This window comes from Elgaria multicarinata, chromosome 13 (genome assembly GCF_023053635.1).
Source record: "Elgaria multicarinata webbii isolate HBS135686 ecotype San Diego chromosome 13, rElgMul1.1.pri, whole genome shotgun sequence".
Lineage (NCBI taxonomy): Eukaryota > Metazoa > Chordata > Lepidosauria > Squamata > Anguidae > Elgaria > Elgaria multicarinata.
The window spans coordinates 26,869,494-26,887,567 of record NC_086183.1 but is presented as its reverse complement, the minus strand read 5'-3'; the positions used below and the strand labels follow the sequence as shown (position 1 = coordinate 26,887,567).

Genomic DNA, 18,074 nt, shown 5'->3' with positions numbered 1-18,074 from the left:
GTATTTAGGATATGTGGAAGTGTAACTATAATAGCCTTCGTAACATTCGTTGTACTTGGCACATCCCTTGTAAGTGAAATAAAGTGGCAAATCCACTGTGAAAGAGAATCAGAAAAACAGTGTCTAGAGTGGCAACGAAAGAAAAAGTTGGTCTTCCCCTGACTTACTGTGGTAAGATATGATGCTCCAAGCTACACATGTTGGCCAGCTGGGAGGGTGTTGTTTTGTGAAAACAACTGAAATTCACAAGATATTTCTTAACACTATTGATTAAAAATTGATCAGCACAGGTTACAGTTTTGTCCAAGGGTGAATCTGTATCTACAGCCCTTTCGCAATGGAGGAGGGATAATTCTGAGTCCCCAGCTTCCGTAATCATGGCTCATGGGGCACACACCACCAATTTTTCCCCCAAGTAAAGGAGAGGCATTGCGGGAGAACGTGTGCCCTGTTACGGCAGTTCCGAATGTGTATTGGGAGAAGGGGGTGGGACTTGGCAGATGGATACAGGGAATGGAATTATTATTAATTTTTAATAACGCAGCAGCACAAATATACAGCAACACAAGTGGGGATAGGTACTGTGTTGAAAATGCACTCCTGTACATTGTAAGTATTTGGTTGTTGTTAATAAAAAACCTCAATAGTCAAACCCATCAATAATAGTGGGCGGGTGGGGGAAGGAAGACGGGGCTGGGGGGTGGGCAGGGGAAGGAGAATGGGGCCAGGGGGTGGGCGGGGGAAGGAGAATTAAAAACAACAACCCCTACTTACCTTTCCTGCATCCCTCTGCTTTAACAATAAAAATAATGGCTGCTGCGAGGCTCCCCTCCAGAGCTCATCGCAGCTCCCGTCTGAATAAGGGCGACGTCTCGCGTTATTCATAACAAGAGATCTCCCCTCCTCTCCCCCAGATTTCCCACTAGGTCTAGCAAGGCCCCTAGAGCACAATCACAGGCAGAGGAAAAGTCCTATAACTGTCAGCTGGGAAATGCTGGCAGTTGTAGCGGGGTTGGGTTTTTTTTTTGTCTAAACTTATGTTGGATTGCCACATTAGACATTTCAGAAGAGCACTGAGAAAATAAATAGAGACAAGACAGGCATTAGATAAATTGGCCAAGGATTATAGCGTAATTATTAGACCTCCAGGTTAAGTTGGGGCTATTATTTCGAAGGATAGAACTGATTGTGAAAAGGAAGTGTACAGACGACAGCAACTGGGGGACATAGCATTTTTTTGGTTTCCTGGTTGTGATGTTGAAGGCCCCATTGCTAGCTAAAGGTGATGTTGACTTGGCATGGCATATTGACAGGCAAGTCATTCCTGGATGCTCCAGAGACCAAATAATGAAAAGACCACATGCTAAACGAACTAAAAGTACTTCTAACTCACATAATGAGTAATAACCAGTGATGACGAGGCAAGCATCTTGGTCATATCTGCATTCCTCAATCCTCACATCTTCATCTTGACATTTTTCTCCATAGCCAAAGCATGTTCTACACCTCAAAGGTGTCACTACAAACAGGAGAAAGGGGTGTGAAAACTCAGTGCCACCTATATAGCTCACATAATACTTCACATAATAAAACAGCATTTCTGTTTGCACCTGAGGCTTTGCTACAAAGGAGAAAACCTGATTAATTTCTATCCACTTCAGGCTTCTATCTTGCTGACCAGATGTAGGCCAAAGGTCCCCATCAGTCTTTTACTCTATACAGCTCAGCCTGTTCCTAGCCAAAGGGAGAGGCGGGTAAACTCTTCCCATTTATCTGGATCAAAAGACAATGGATGACGGGTGAGTGGAATCACCGGTGAAGGCTCAGAAGTAAGGGACATGTGCCATCTTGTTTAACTCTCTGTGGCTGCCTGCAGAAAACAATTACCTGCAATTATCTGGTCTTAATGTTAACCCTCCTAACTCTATTAATTCTTTTTCGTTTGCCTCCATTTTGGGGGGGGGGGGGTTCATTGATGAATTAAACTGAACTAACTGTTTGAGATTATGTGCATCAGAACGTCACCAAAGTTCGATAAAGTCAGAGAGAAGATATTAGATTTGTTTTTATATTATATGCCAGCTCCGACATGCTACCATGTTCAGTAGTGATTTTCAGTATCTTCTGTATGACCGTTATTGGGTTTGAAAGCGAAGAGCCAAATCATCTGCATATAAATTACAGATTTGTCTGTCCTCGATGTTAACCTTGAATCCAAAATTATAATCTTGGCTCAGCAATGAAATTGGTCTATAATTTTCGACTTCCTCTGTTTTTATTTAGTTTAGGCAATCAAATTACCCTGGAGATTTTCCATGTATCTGGGAAGGATTTCTTGTCCAAGATGCCATTGAATAATTTCATCAGGAGTGCCGTTAGTAGGATTCTGAAGTTTTTAGAATAACCTCCAGTGAAGCCGTCTGTCCCCAGGGCCTTGTTTTTCTGTAGTTTTTTAATGGCTAAATGAAATCCCTCTTGTGTAATTCTTCTTTTTTAAATAACAACAACAACAACAACAACAACAACAACAACAACAACAACAATAATGCTCTCACGCGATTTTATAAATAAAAAAAATATTTTGGAGTGACTGGATTCCAGTTTTGCCTGGATTAACTGAAGTTTATTGTTCATTAAAATATTTCTTAATTTTTTCATTGATTTGAAATGAAATTGAAACTCCTGTGCCATTGCTGTCTCTGAGTATATTCTGAAAGGGTTCTTCTCTTTTTTCCCCCCTGCTATAACTTGCTGGAAATTTTGATGATTTTTTTGTGGTGTGTCAAATTCATAGTATTTTTGATCAATGTAATTTAAAATAATTGTAATTGTATATAAATTTAGAGTTGGCATTTTTAAAAACTTGTCAGTGGGGGTGGACAAACTCACCCAGGTCCGACTCATCGGACGCTGCTGATACTGAGGTGTGATCCAATATTGTTATGGAGCCTGTTTTGACCCAAACATACTTGAGTATGAGCCATGATGCCTGGAGAAGAAGGTGCAATCCCTTTCTGATGATTGCAGAGTACTCCAAACATTGCAAAGCTCAAACTCCTGACAAACACACTGCATCGACAAACTGACATTCTTTTGCTCTTTATGCCCTCTACTTCCACTCTGTCTAAGGATGGGTCAAGTACTTCATTCAAGTCCCCCACTCCAATAAGCACTAACCCTTCTTTAAAGTTCTCCAAGATTTGTTATCCAAGAAACTGAGTTTGCGCCAGTGTTTGGTGAGTAAATGCATTCTAGGATAATCTTTTGACCTCTTAAAGTGCCTTTTCATAAACACATATCACCCTCTAGCATCTGACAATGTATCTGCTCATTAATTTCAATAATTTGTTCATAATCACTATTATCACCCTATGTGATTTTAAATTTCCTTCTGCAGGAAAAAACCTCCTCTAACGTCTTAAAAATAAGCTTTCTGATTTTGTGTATGATACATTTCTTGTAAAAAGATAATATCCTAATTTCCCTTTTTTAAAATCAACATTTGTATCCAGTAATTACAGTATTTATTTATTTATTATTTTATTCTACACAGCCCAATAAGCAAAGCTCTCTGGGCAGTACTAATTTTTTTAAAAAAACACTTAAGTAAAACTTAAAGTATAAACTATGGAAACTTAAATCACAATATAAACCACAATATAAAAATACAACCATTGAAATTGGTGGCCATCACTACATCTTGTGGTAGAGAATTCCATACTTTAAATATGCGTGCAGTGAAGAAGTCCTTCCTTTTATCTGTCCTGAATCTGCCACCATTCAGCTTCATGGGATCACTTTGGGTACTAGTATTATGGGGGAGGGAGAAAAAATGTCTTCCTATCCACATTCCCTACACCACACATGATTTTGTACACCTCTCCCATGTCTCCCTCTACCCACCTATTTCCAAACAAAAACCTCCAGCAGTTGTAACCTTCCCTCGTAGGAGAGATGCTCCAGCCCTTTGATCATTCTAGTTGTCCTTTTCTTAATTAGATTTTTTCTGTATCCTGCTTCTTAGATGTAGAAAGCTGTGTCACCTTGGTGATTCACTGGATGGGTATACTTGAGCTCTGATAAGCAATAGACTCCTTGATCAGACAGATGTAACATCCAGTGGAATACTGTCTTGAGCCACTAATAGCCGAGTGCTGAAGCTGATCTGAAAATGCAAAAGTTTATCCTACTCCCTCGAAGTAACCCATGAACTCTCTCTCTCTCTCTCTCTCTCCTGTTTGAGAACCCTCAACACTATCTCTTCCTTTCCAAAGGACTCCTGAATCCTTTCTCCACCTCTATTTCCAAAGCACTCTTCTTGGCTCTCAGTTTTAAAACTGTAGCCTTCCAGTTTTCATTTGGTTTAAGAACTATTATTTTCCCAATTCCTCCATTTCTGGCTTCCAGAACCCTAGAAGACCTTTCACTTCTTTATGCCATCTGCATATTTCCCTTCCCAGAAACAAGACAAGGAACCCTGGACTTGTGGATCATGCTCACCTGGTGAAAGCAAGGCCAAGAGGAGGTATGTGCTCAGGAGTGCCTTCATAGTACCAGGAAGATCTAGAGTCAGGAGGACATGGAGCAAAGCAGGACTAACTTAAAGTGATTGAAGTAGCGAGGTGGTTACCTAGGTCAATTTATATGCCAAGCTGAGGAGCCAAAGGGCAAACGCTGAGCATAACTAATTTGGTGGAAGTTATTGTAAATGAGACTGCGCATTTTCCCAGGGGTGCTATCTTATCAGACAAGAATTCACACCTCTGTGTTTGAAGTTGCTGAGATGGTTTTTTTGGAAACTTATTTTAATGTTGCCATCCAGTCTAACCTAAATCCTGTTCCACCACTATGGATGGGAAAATGGCATTTTCTCAAACAGCTCCAAAGGCATTGTACAGTGAAGTTTAGTCTGGAATTTTATGAAGAAAACCTTTTTGACTTGTCAAAAGAAGCTTGCTGAACTTCCCTGGTCACTTCTGATGTGTCTCCTTCCTCTTGCACTGGTTGCTGTCCCCTCATTTTGTGTTCTGCTCTAAATGAGTGATTTATTGCATGCTCATGATCAGCCTCTCACGGATATTTGAGGATCCATTGCACATCAATGTCAATAACTAGGACATCTCCTGGGGTTTCCATTGGAAATTTCAATATGGCCACTGTGTGAACAGAGTGCTGGACTAGATGGACACTTGATCTGATCCAGTACGGCACATCTTATGTTCTCATGACTAATTCACTGGAATAGTGAGTGAGTGTCAGGGTTGGCCCATGAGACCTGGGCCTCATCTACACCACACAGGATATTGCACTATGAAAGTGGTATGGAAGTGGTTTGTTTGTTTTTTAATGGAACCCAGAACTGTTGTTGTTTAAATGGATACTGTTGTTTTATACTGTTGTTTTTATATTTTTGATGGTTTTAAATTTTGTATCCTTTTGTATCCTTTCACTGTTTCTAACTTTTCTAAATCTCCCAGAGAGCTTCAGCTATGGGGCGGTATGTAAATATAATAATAAAATAAATGATAAATATAAAAGGCAGGAACCACACTACTGCTTTGTAGTGGTACTGAAGTCCACTGACAATTGTTGGGGCCCATTGACACATACCGTCTTCCTCTTTCATACTGCTATATCCTTCTTGGTGTTGCTCCTGCCTTTTATATACCACTTTCATACCACTTTCATAGTGCTATATCCTTCTTGGTGTAGATGAGGCCCTGGGCTCAGATTTGTGATCCATGATACCGAACATCCACAGATGGTGTGATGATGATTACAGTTACCATTTGAAAGAACTTCATCAGTTGCCCCATGATGAAGAGTCAAGGGTTTCAAGCATTTGGGATCAATCAACCATTCTTCCTGGACTAAGAGCTACACCCGACAAGCGTTTTATTGCACGCTCGTTACTGGGCACTCACGGATTTCTCGGCGATCCCTCCCAACGTCTGCCTTTGTTGCCTGTTCTGGCCTTCCTTGTGCCACAAGAAAAACCAGAAAAAGTCCGGTTGCTGCTCTCTCCTGCTGTGTGTTGGAGAAGCAGCATGATTATAACTCCCGACAGAATGGGCCTCGTGTTCCTTGCTTACTTCCTTTTTTCAAACAGGAAGTAACTGAGAGACGATGGAGAAGTGACGGTAGCCAGCGTTTCATCATAGGTGTGATGGAGCTTTTAGTCATGCCCTAAGAAGGCCTTTTCAAACACCACTCTCTCCCTCAAGAAATATTCACGAAAAACATATACAAAGCAGATATTTTCTTGGCCATATCAATTTATTTTGCATGATCTTGGCTCAGTATAAATTAACCCACCCATCATACTTGGTTCGACAACACATCTAAACCCTTTTTTATCCGGTCCTCTAAAACTCAGCTTCCAGAAGACTTTGAGAAGAAAACCAAAGAACCTTTAGTCCCAGATCTTCATCACTCTCACTTCTAGGACCACAATCTATTCCCCCGCTTTTGCAAATGATGGAATAGACTCAGAGGAGGTCTTTGTTCTCTTGCACCTACAGCTGAGCTACAGGCAGCTTGGATAATTTCTTGGCACACTGGCATTCTAGTTTGGAGATGTTGAATTTTATCAAGCCATTGGCTGGTTTTGTCTCTCCAGTGGGGTAGTTACAAATACCCTTGTTTGCACAGCCTTGGAAAAAAACACTGTTACTGTGAATTTTGGCAAATCTTTATAAAAAATGAACCGAAACAAAAATTCGTACCCAAAGGCAAAAGCTGGGCACAACTAGTTTGGTGAGGAAGGGGTGACCAGATGCACCGGGAAACCCCAGAGACCTCTGGAAAAATGGGGGTCTCTGTGGCAACTGTGACTGGTCCCCAAATCACTGGGGATAAGGCTGTGGAGATGCGTTCCCGAAGTTTGGAATGCATCTTCCAGCTACTCCCCACAGCGCCGATCTAGGCTTCTCCCATGCACTGGCACAACGGCACCAGCACACAGGAGAAGGCCAGCATTGCTGGAGTGGAGGAGCTGGAAGACGCATTCCCAGACTTCTGGGAATGCGTCTCCCAGCCCTTGCCTTCCCCAGTACAGGAAAAGGGTGAAATCGGCCCGAGGGGGCAAAGGACAAGATCCATCCTCCAGCTCCCCCCCCCCCCCCCGCCAGCGTGATGTAGCCCTCTCCTCCTAGGCTGGTGCGATCACCAGCCGAGGAGAAGGAGAAGAAGGAAGAAGAAGAGGAAGAAGAAGAAAGAGGAAGCAGCAGCAAGAAGAAGGAAGCAGGAGGAGGAGAAGCAGCAAATAGGAGAAGCAGCAGCAGCAAGGGAAGCAGCAGCAGCAGGTAAGACTAAGGTATGTGTGTGTATGTGGTGTGTGCGCGCGCGTGCAGGCAGTGTGTATTCATGTCTGAATGGGGTGCATGGGGTGTTTGAGTGAATGCAGATGTATATGCATGCATTTTTGGAATGCATGATCTGAGTGCGTGGGTGTGTGTGTGCGCGCGTTCTGGCAGTGTGTGTTTTCATGTCTGAATGGTTTGCATGGGGTGTTTGACTATGAATGAATGCTTGTGCATGTTTGCAGTGTGTGGTGTGGGAGGGCTGTACCTTCCTGTGTGTGAGTTGGGGGAATGGTTTGGACTTGATATTCCTATTAAATAATGCATTTTGACCTATAGATCTTCCTCTCCATTGTTTGCTATAATTGGCATGACATATATTTTGTAACAATTGTTCATCGTTCTTTAAAATCTTTTTAAAAATTTACAGGGAAGCCATCATCATCATCATCATCATCATCATCATCTATCTCTCTTTTCTTGCTCGTGATGGTTTTTCTAGATGAACATAATGGGCTTTGCCAAGTCATGCTGTCTTTTACTGGTTCAGAAATTTCCTGACTATTCAACATTTTTCAAGTATAACTTCTTTCTGGATGTTGGTGTGGATGTCTTTTAGTAGGCCTAGTTTCTGATGGTTTTCTGAATAATAAGAATAATAAGAATGTGATGAGGGTGACTGATGTAACTAATGGAATAATTGTGACTTTTTCCTGCTGCCACAGTTCTTTAATTTCCATAACCAGTGGTATATATTTTCCTCTCTTATTGAAATCAGTGGGACTTGTTTCTGTCATTTCTTTGGCCAGTTTTCTTTGGCTCCCTGATTGGACTTTCTGTTCTCTGCACACTGAGTCACTGTAAATTCAGGAGATATTTGGATAAATATGGCTAATGAACCAGAGGCACAATGACAAATTTTTAGATTAGTTTCTCACTGATAAACCAGAAGTTGAAAGAGGTGCTAGTGAGAAGTGACTGCAGCAAGCCTTTTAATCCATTTTGTTCCATGGCTAATGTTTGCAGGGTAATAGTATTTTATATTATTTCATGGCTGTTCCATGGCTAATGTTTGCGGGGTAATAGTACTTTATATGCTACTTTGCTTGTTCATTATACCAGATTTTTCTGTACTTGTCAACTGCTTCATTTGTTCAGTGGTAGCAGTATGATGAAACTATGAGTATGGATATGAAAAAGGTGTTAACTGTTAGGAAAGGTTAGACTATGGTCATCCACTGAAGGATTTGAAGTCAGAAAAGATATTTGAGGGAAGGGGAGACTCTATCACACAGAATATAGCAAAAGATTCAAAGTGCAGCAAAAGCTACAAAAGAATGACTGCAGTTAATTTCAGATACATTGAATGTCTCACTTGTTCTTTATTCCAGTGATTTTAACATTAAGATGTTATGTAGAACAGGTTTGTCTTAGTTGTGTGCTGTGAAATCAGACATGTGACCAAGGCTGTCATACCCTGCGTGGGAATGGAGTCAGGGGATGAGGACATGGAGGAACCCAGACCCGTTGCTGAAGAGTCCAGCACAAGGGGGGTGGAACCTGTGCCAACTGGGAATCCTGCCAGTATAGGGAGCGAAGAGGAGGAAGAGCCTGGCACAAGTGTATCGGCATCTGTGCCAGCAGAGAGTCCTGCCAGCTTAGATAACCAAGAGGGGGAAGAACCAAATGCACCTGTTCCGTCTTTCAGCTGGCAGAGGGCAGAAAAGGAAGCCAGACGCAGCTCCAAGAGAATTTATCAGATGGGATACACAGGGGCCTCAGCTAGACCAGGAATTTTTACAGCGACGATCTCATGATTTTATGATGGTGAGATTGTCACCCTGGTCTACACAAGGCACGCAACATTGCACCCACCATTTTTGTTGTTGTTGTTGTTGTTGTTAAAGCAGACGGAGCACACAAGCACTCATATTTTTTTCCAACAACATTTAAACAAATATCACACATCATACAAACATAATCCATAATCCATACCAACAAAAATGCAAATAACAACTACAATTACACTAAAAAAAACCATTTAAGGGTGAGGTTAGAATATATATCTTTCAGTAAAAAAAATGGTGTTTTTTTTAAAAAAATACTTTACCCTCTCCCCCCACCCCACCCCCGAGGGGCACAGAGCTCCTGAGCGCCCCATGCACAGTTACTCATGAGGAGTCGGGACAAACCATGATGCTCGCCCACACGTTCCATGGTTCACAGGATCAGCCCGAGACTGCAGAAAAAGTGGGCTAGAAGTGTAGGGCGAGATTCCAGGGAAAGGGGGGATCATCCCTCCCTTTCCCCCCCCCCCACATCCCCTGTGCATCATGTGAATGCACAGGGATGATCCCGGGGTGATCCCTGAGATATTGCCCCTTCTAGCTATGGCCAGGGAGGAGGGGGGCTTTGCACTTTTCCATCTACATCTCATTTTTGGGCTGCTTGGATGATCCCTTGACATCTTGACATTGCAGTTGGTAGATCATGAAGCTCAACAAACCATTAGCTAATGTCTTTCCAGTGGGGAAGGAACATACATTGCTGTTTGCACATCCTTTTGCTGCAAAGGTCATGGGATGTAATCCAACTGGAAAAGAAAAAAAAGAGAAAGTGCATATAAGAATTATATCAGGTAGATATTGTAATACAATGAGGGGGCTTGACTGCCCCTATACCTCAGCTTCCCTGCCTTGTACTCTTGCTCCGTTGCCTTGTGTTTGGTTCTCCCCACGATAGAGCCCTGGGCTCTTGCTTGACTCTGCTAGTGGACTGTGGTTTTGCTTGATGGATCTCCTAGATTTTGGCCTTGGCTGCACCTCCAACCTCACTTTTAGCAACTGCCTGATAAAACTGTGCCTTCAACTTTTGCTTGTTGATTGAACTGCCTTTGGATTTGCCCTGCAGCTACCTTAATGCTGAGTCTGACCCAAGTCTGAATGGAGCAGAGAGTCTGCCTGAGGAATAATGATTCCTCATGAGTAAAGGGGTACTTATGAGCATCAATGTCCTGTAGCTGTGCTCTAGATGGATTTCTGAAGGCTCAGGCTTAAAGGCCTTCAGGTGCAGATACTAGATGTTGGCACAACATCTGAGCACCAGTTGCTTGACTCCTGCCTTGAATTACCCTATGCGTCATTGTCACACTCCCTTTGGAGAGCTACTATTTGGAGGATGACATAAAGAGTACACCTTTGCAGAAAGCCTCCTTGTAAAGAGGACCAAGAAGCAGATCAGAGGGATCTTGGGCCTTCAGGAGAAACAGCCATCAACTCTAAACCTCACTACATAGTTATCCCTGCCTTGAATTAGTGGCACATGTTTCAGACTCAGAGTGCATTGCCTTGTATTTCCCTGACAACTCAGCTCTTCTCTGGATTTGTGTTGGGCATTTGATTGCTTACTGGCTTTGCTATTGGACTTGAGCCTGGAGATCTGTCCCAACACCACCATAAGCAGGACAACCATGCTGATTGATTGGCCCCTGGGTTAGTCATGAAGTTTCTATATCCCAGGTCTCTACCTAGCAAGGGTTTAAGCACACATAAAGAGTGATCATTCATATATAATAGGCCAGTTACTCCCTGGCGAAACAATTAATAAGAGTCCAAATAATAATAATAATAGCAATAACAATAATTTATTTGTTACCCGCCTCTCCCTCTAGATCAAGGATGGGAAAAACACAAATGCAAACACCATAAAATACATATAACTAATTAAAATATTTAAAACTAATACATTACTAAAAGGAAGGAAGGAAAGGAACCTCTCGTGCAAGCACTGAGTCATTACTGACTCTTGGAGGGACGCCAGCTTTCGCTGACATTTTCTTGGCAGGCCTTATAGCGGGGTGGTTTGCTGTTGCCTTCCCCGGTCATTATTACCTTTCCCCCAGCTAGCTGGGTACTCATTTTAAGGAGCACATTATTAAAAAGGCATCTTAAAATTCAACTGGGTAGGCCTGCCAGAAGAGAGCAGTCTTTATGGCTTTTTTAAATTCCGGAAGACTGTTAAGTTGACAAATCTCTCCAGGCAGGTCATTCCATAATCTGGGAGCGGCAGAAGAAAAGGTCCTCTTGGTAATAGTTGTCAGCTTTGTTTTTGTTGGCTGGGGTAAATTTTTCCAAGAGGACCTGAGTATGCGGGGCGGATTGTACAGGACAAGGTGATCCTGCAGGTAGCCTGGACCCAAACCATGTAGGGCTTTAAAGGTGATAACCAACACTTTATACTTCACCCAGAAACTAATCGGCAGCCAGTGAAGAGATTTTAAAACTGCTGTTATGTGGTCACCCCTAGATGTACCAGCCTGGCTGCCATATTTTGAACTAGTTGAAGTTTCCAGACTAGGCACACAGGTAGCCCTATGTAGAGCACATTGCAGAAGTTGAGCCTCGAAGTTACCAGCATGTGCACTACCGTCTTTTGGTCTTCCTGTGAAACAAAGGCTTGACATATGAATGTGGCTAATAGGGAGAGATGAACCAGTGGTTCCTCTGTTGCAGCCCAGTGCAGAAGGTAAGGCTGCTCTCTTCTGGCAGGCCTACCCAGTTGAATTTTAAATTGTCTTAAAAGTTTTTAGGATTTTAATAATGTATTGATTTTACGTTTTTAATCAGTTTTATGTATTTTTGTATCTTTGTATTCAATGTTGTTCCCTGCCTTGATCCAGAGAAAGAGGCGGGAAATAAATAAATATCAATGATTATAATTATAATATAAGCTTTGGTTCTAAGCAAAGGGACTGTGTTACTTTGCTTAAAATAAAATGTATTACTGTTGATTGTTTTAAAACATGGTTGTACTTTTGTATGTTGATTTTATGTATATTTAGGGGTTTTATCTTGGTAAACTACCCAGAGAGCTTTGGCTATTGTGCAATATAGTGATGTAATAAATCAATGTTGTTGTTGTTTTAAATAGAGAATATTAAAATAAAAAGTGAACTAAACACCAGCCTTCTCCATTATGTTTCTTCCTACAGCAAGCCAGAAAAGAAATGAGAGAAACAGTGCAAATTGCCCCATGACTGGTGACTACTCACGTGGACTGAAGTCAAGGGTAGTATCAACACATTCATTCTCAGTGCCGCGGCATTGGATGGTTTCCCCCTGGCTGTCGCAATAATCTGCGTCTTCTGCGAAGCAGACTGGGCATTGAACCCCATTAAGTGGAAGCCTGTTACGATCTGGCACTACAAAAAACAACCCATCGAGTCAGTACTCAGTTCTACGACCATCCTGTTTTTCTCTCCCACCTCCACCTCTATTCCTGTCTGCCCCACAAGGTTCATTCATAAAGACCTTAGTTCTTTGAAACACCTTTTCTCTGGGACGTTCTTTTTCGATGGGTCACCTGAAACTGTTGTTCTACAAGCCCTTCTTCCAGCCCTCCTGCTTGTGGGCATAAGGTTGCCTGGATTGTTTAGGTTGATCTGGTGTCTCCTGCTATCTAGGAGATCAGACAAGGTGGTATTTTGATACTCCCTTGCCTCAAGGCCTTCCCATTTATTTTTAGTACCAAGTCTCCCACTCTTTAAAAGGATCTAAAGGGAGAAACGTATATTCTATCATCTTTTCTGTGAATTTGTATGCATAATATAATACTTTAAGTGTCATGACAGCCCACTAAGAATCAAGGGAATGTTAGTTTAGTAAGGATGTTGGATCTGCAAAAAACACACCGATCAACCAAACAACCCCCCTCTAATTTTGCAGTATTTTATTTATTTATTACATTTATATCCTGCCTTTTTTCTCCCAAGGAACCCAAGGCAGCATACATAATCCTCCTGTCCATTTTTATCCTTGCAACAACCCTGTGAAGTAGGTTGGGCTGAGAGTCTGCAACTGGCCCAAAGTCACCAAGTGAGATTCCATGGCCGAGTGGGGACTAGAACCCATATCTCCTGACTACCAGTCCAACGCTTTAGCCACTACACCACACTGGCTAATGAATATGCTCATTCACTAAGAAAGGTGCTCCTGTTCAGGGTTCCTGTGCACTTCTTGGAGGGGTAGAGCCCATCATTTTGTCAAGGTCAGGCCCAAGTCTAATTCTCTTTGCATCCATGAATGCCTTGGTCTCCCAAGAATCAGTGACAGGTCCATATAGGGACCTTGGCTATCCAGAATCAATTCCCAATTCCAGAGCAGCTGCCCTACCACAAAGGGAAGTGGCCTAATCATGGCTTGACATGTTGTCTGAGCAGGGACAATGTAAAATTCAAGACTTTACTTTTCTCCATAGAAAAGGATGGCAGAAATTCACTCTGGCAGGAGAGAGTCAAATTCAGACAATCCTGCTCCAAGCCCCTGGTGACCTCAGCCCTTGAGAATCAAGGAAGTATCTCTCTAAATGGCATCATCCTGTGTTGTAATTCTTGCAATTGGCTTTTACATAAACACATATTGAGTCTAAAAAGATGCAAATACTGTTAGATCCTGGAATGGATCTTGGTTTTGTTTTTCCATTGTTTTGCTAATTTCCTTAGAACCTGGAAGAAGAGAGGACTCAGCAGAACTTAAAGGTCAACTTTCCACCTGGACACTGAGTGTAATAATTGAATTATTGTCTAAGTGGTTTGCATCAATTAAGGGTTGCAAAGAGTTGCACCATTGTACATAAAATTGTACATTGTTGTCTATAAAAGTAAATGTGTTTTGCATGTTCATTCCCTTCCACTTAACCAACTCGATGTGTGCTGTATTGATTGACCGTTTGTAAGTATTTGTATCTGTATTGCCATACCTAATTATATGTATCTGCCAGTAAAGGATTTATTTTAACCTACAAGAATCCTTTGCCTTAATTTATGTCTTTGCTGTCTCTTGGCTGAGAACCGCTGCAACTCTGCTAGTCTCTGGTTTCCCAGACAGAGACTTATTACAAAAGGTTATGTGCCAGAGTCCCAGTCTGAGCCATAACTAAACAGCTTACATAGCATAACTCAACAAATACTTACAATGAAGATTTTGTATGTTACACTCATCAGTCTGGCAGCATTCAATTTTCACCTGGATGGAGTTAGGATATGCGAAAGTTAAACCATAATAGCCTTGGTAACATTAGTTGTAGTTGGCAAATCCCTTGTAAGTGAAATGAAGTGGCAAATCCACTGTGAAAGGGAATCAGAAAAATAGTGTCTAGAGTGGCAAAACTGGAAAAATGAAGAACACCAACGGATGAATGGATGTTGAAGATGCTGGAATTGGCAGAGATGGTAAAACTCACAGCGATGAGAGAAAGATCGACAGCTATGTTTAGGGTGGAATGGAAACCTTTGATAGAATATTTGCAAGAGACAGAGAAATTTGATGTATTTGTTTGTGGGTTTTAGTATTAAGACAAGGAAAGAAAAGAGAAAAGAAATGAGAAAGGAAAAAAGAGAAGAAGTAAATTTGATTGATGTATCAATTGTAATTAAAGAATTAGAGAGAAATGGAGTATGGTTCTGTGAATCCAATGTATGAGATTCAGATAAATCATAAGAAAGAATTTAATTTAATTAACATATTAATAGTAATTAAGAAATTAGTTAGCATTTCTGGTATGAAGGGGGCCAAAAATATACTGTATTTTCTGGCGTATAAGACTACTTTTTAACCCAGGAAAATCTTCTCAAAAGTTGGGGGTCGTCTTATACGCCCAGTATAAGATGACTTTTTAACCCAGGAATATCTTCTCAAAAGTTGGGGGTCGTCTTATACGCCCAGTTGTCTTCTTTATCCCTAATTTTTTAAATTGTATTTTAGTGTAGTTGTTTTGTGTATACCTTTGTTGTTAGGTATTATATGTGGTGTAAAGATTGTCCGTTTGCGATGTTTAAAATATTAAAAAAAAATAAAACTAAAAGAAAAAGGAAAAAAAAGAAAAAGTCAGTTTTCCCCTGACTTACTGTTGTAAGTTATGATGCTCCAAAACTATGTAGGTTGGCCAGCTGGGAGGGTGTTGTTTTGTGTAAATAACTGAAATTATTGGACTTGGCAGATGGATACAGGGCACGGAATTTATTTTTTTAATAATGCAGCAGCACAAATACACAGCGGCAGAAGTGGGGATAGGTACTGTGTCGAAAATGCACTCCTGTGCAGAGATTTGTTTGTTTTTATTTCATCATCATCATCATCATATTACCCGCTCTCCTTCTGGATTGAGGCGGGGAACAACACCAAACACAATATAATACATAGAATTTATTAAAAGTGCATATAAAACCAATACAATATTAAAATAACAATCACAGCAGCGGTCAAACACCTCAGTGGTCAAACATACTGATGCCCATGTGCACGCCCCTCACAGGTCATTGGCTGTTCACTGATCCTGGAACTCACAGCGAACAGCAACGGATTCGTGAAGTGGGGACACACCAGCCGCAGACTTCGGGACTGTAGCAAGAGAGCCGGAAAAAAACGCTACAAAAGTAGTCAGCATTATTCCTGAATAACTGAGGGGTCAACCCGAGATCACAGAGGGATCAGCTGTGCCTCATGTGGCCCAGTAGGGATGAATTTGGTATTATTCAGGAATAAACGGCTGGTGTGCCCACGGCCCAAGTGCCTTCTGAAAGGGTATGCTCATTAACGTTGAAATGGATACAAGACTTCATTACATTCCAGACCACAGCCAAATGGATGATTATCCCACCATCCATTTGACACGCTCAACAAACCCAGCCTGATGAAATCATATTAATTTCAAAGACGAGCCCTTGAGCTGAAGCGTTATCTCTTAAGTGTTGTATTACACGGTTTAATTACCCGGCCATAAATCTCTGGCCAGGAATGTAAACACAAGCCTGGATGCTGCAAAGATCAAGTCCCAGCCTTTTAGACAGAAGCCTACCAGTCTGAGTCCCCCAGCCAGAAATGAAGAATGTCGATATTGTGGTGTCAATAGCCAGTCGGAAGTCCAATCCAAGTCAAGAGCTGAGTCCGTTGTCCTGGATGTCAGGGTCAGGTAGATGCATCATCAGTCAGCTGGTCTGAGTCGAGAGTCCAAGGTCAGAGTCAGGAAGCAAGGCAAGGTACTGGCAACCAGAGAGAGTGAAAGGTGTTGACCAGAAAGACACAGCCTTAGACTTCCTCCTTTTCTAGTCCTGTCAGTCTGGCCCCACCCAGAGTCCAGCTGTGCCTTATTACACCTGCTTCCTATTTAGGCTCGGCGTCGTTCCCCTGGCGGTTTCTCACAAGCACACTCTTCCTCACCACCTGCATCTGCTCAGCCCTCTTTTCTTGCCTCCGCTCCTGAGGGCTGGGTGGCGTCACCATCTCTATCTCTGCCTCCACCTCTGGAACATCAGGCAGGGCAAGGGTCTGGCTAGACAGTGGCTCCTCCAATGGACCTGCGACCTCCTCCCTCTGCGTGTTGATGTCCTGTCTGGCTGTGGGGGAGGAAACTCCCTCTCCTGTGGGTAAGTTCTCCTTCTCCTCCTCATCCGAGGAGGCTTCTTCGGATGCAACCCTAACAATTAACTCCCCATCATGGTTCACTTGTTCTCTGGCAGTGTTTCAAACACCATTTTGAACAAGAGTTTGTTTTTGTCCTGGTTCCCCCCCCCCCCATTGTATGATGCCTTATCTGTTAGGATTGAACTTTGTAGACTTATAAAAAACCATGTAATATAGTGATTATTTTAAAGATGTTGGGAATGGCCCTGTTCAGACAACACACTAAGACTTGATGGTAAAGCGCTTTGGGCTAAACATTATAGCTTAGTGTGTCATGCGAACCACACTTAACCATGGTGGCTACATAACCATGATTTAAACATGCTCACTAACCACTTGCTGCAAAAAAGTTAGCAGCCTAACCATGTCTTAATGTGTTGTCTGAACAGGCCCAATCAGGAATGAGGAGTTAATACTAAGAGACCTAGAGCACAATTGTAGACAGAAGAAAAGTCCTCTAACTCTCAGCTGGGAAATGCTAGCAGTTGTAGGGGGTTCTTCTGTTTAAACTAGACATTTCGAAAGAGCACTGAGAAAATAGAGAGAGACAGGCATTAGATAAATTAGCGAAAGATTACAGTGTAATTATTAGACCTGAAGATAAAGGTGGGGCTATTATTTCGATAGATAGAACTGATTGTGAAAAGGAGGTGTACAGATGACAGGATCTGGGGGACATAGCATTTTTTTGGTTTCCTGTTTGTGATGTTGAAGGCCCTATTGCTAGCTGAAGGTGATGTTGACTTGGCATGGGATGTTGACAAGCAAGTCATTCCTGGATGCTCCAGAGACCAAATAATGAAAAGACCACATGCTAAAAGAACTTAAAGTACTTCTCACTCACATAATGAGTAATTAGCAGTGATGATGAGGCAAGCATCTTGGTTGTATTTGAACTCATCTATCCTCACATCTTCATCTTGACATTTTTCTTCACAGCCAAAGCATGTTCTACACCTCAAAGGTGTTACTACAGACAGGAGAAAGGGGTGTGAAACCTCAGGCCACAGCTAGATCTAAGGTTTATCCTGGGATCATCCAGGGTTCACTCCTGCCTGAGCACTGGATCCCCTGTGTGTCACCTAGATGAACAGGTTTGACCCCTGGATGATCCAGGGATAAACCTTAGGTCTAGCTATGGCCGTCCGTGCCACCTACATAAGTCACATGATACTTCACATAATAAAACAGAGTTTATCTCATTTTCCCCAGAGATATATCCCTAATTATTTAGCTGGCAACTCTCTTGGTAGTGTGTTTTGGATTGCAGCCTAAAGTCATTTGGAAGAGTTAGGTATGTTGATGTTTTCCAATG

General features: G+C 42.0%; 2 long non-coding RNA genes across 2 annotated transcripts; both read right to left on the bottom strand.

The window, feature by feature from the left end:
- Positions 1-4,549, bottom strand: LOC134407895 (uncharacterized). The gene is made up of 3 exons (XR_010026067.1): positions 4,501-4,549; positions 1,394-1,519; positions 1-95 (listed from the first exon to the last, which is right to left on the bottom strand). It is a non-coding gene; the product is annotated as an uncharacterized LOC134407895 (long non-coding RNA).
- A 5,163-nt stretch (positions 4,550-9,712) lies between these two features.
- Positions 9,713-14,415, bottom strand: LOC134407896 (uncharacterized). The gene is made up of 3 exons (XR_010026068.1): positions 14,272-14,415; positions 12,352-12,501; positions 9,713-9,894 (listed from the first exon to the last, which is right to left on the bottom strand). It is a non-coding gene; the product is annotated as an uncharacterized LOC134407896 (long non-coding RNA).
- Between the last annotated feature and the right edge of the window lie 3,659 nt (positions 14,416-18,074).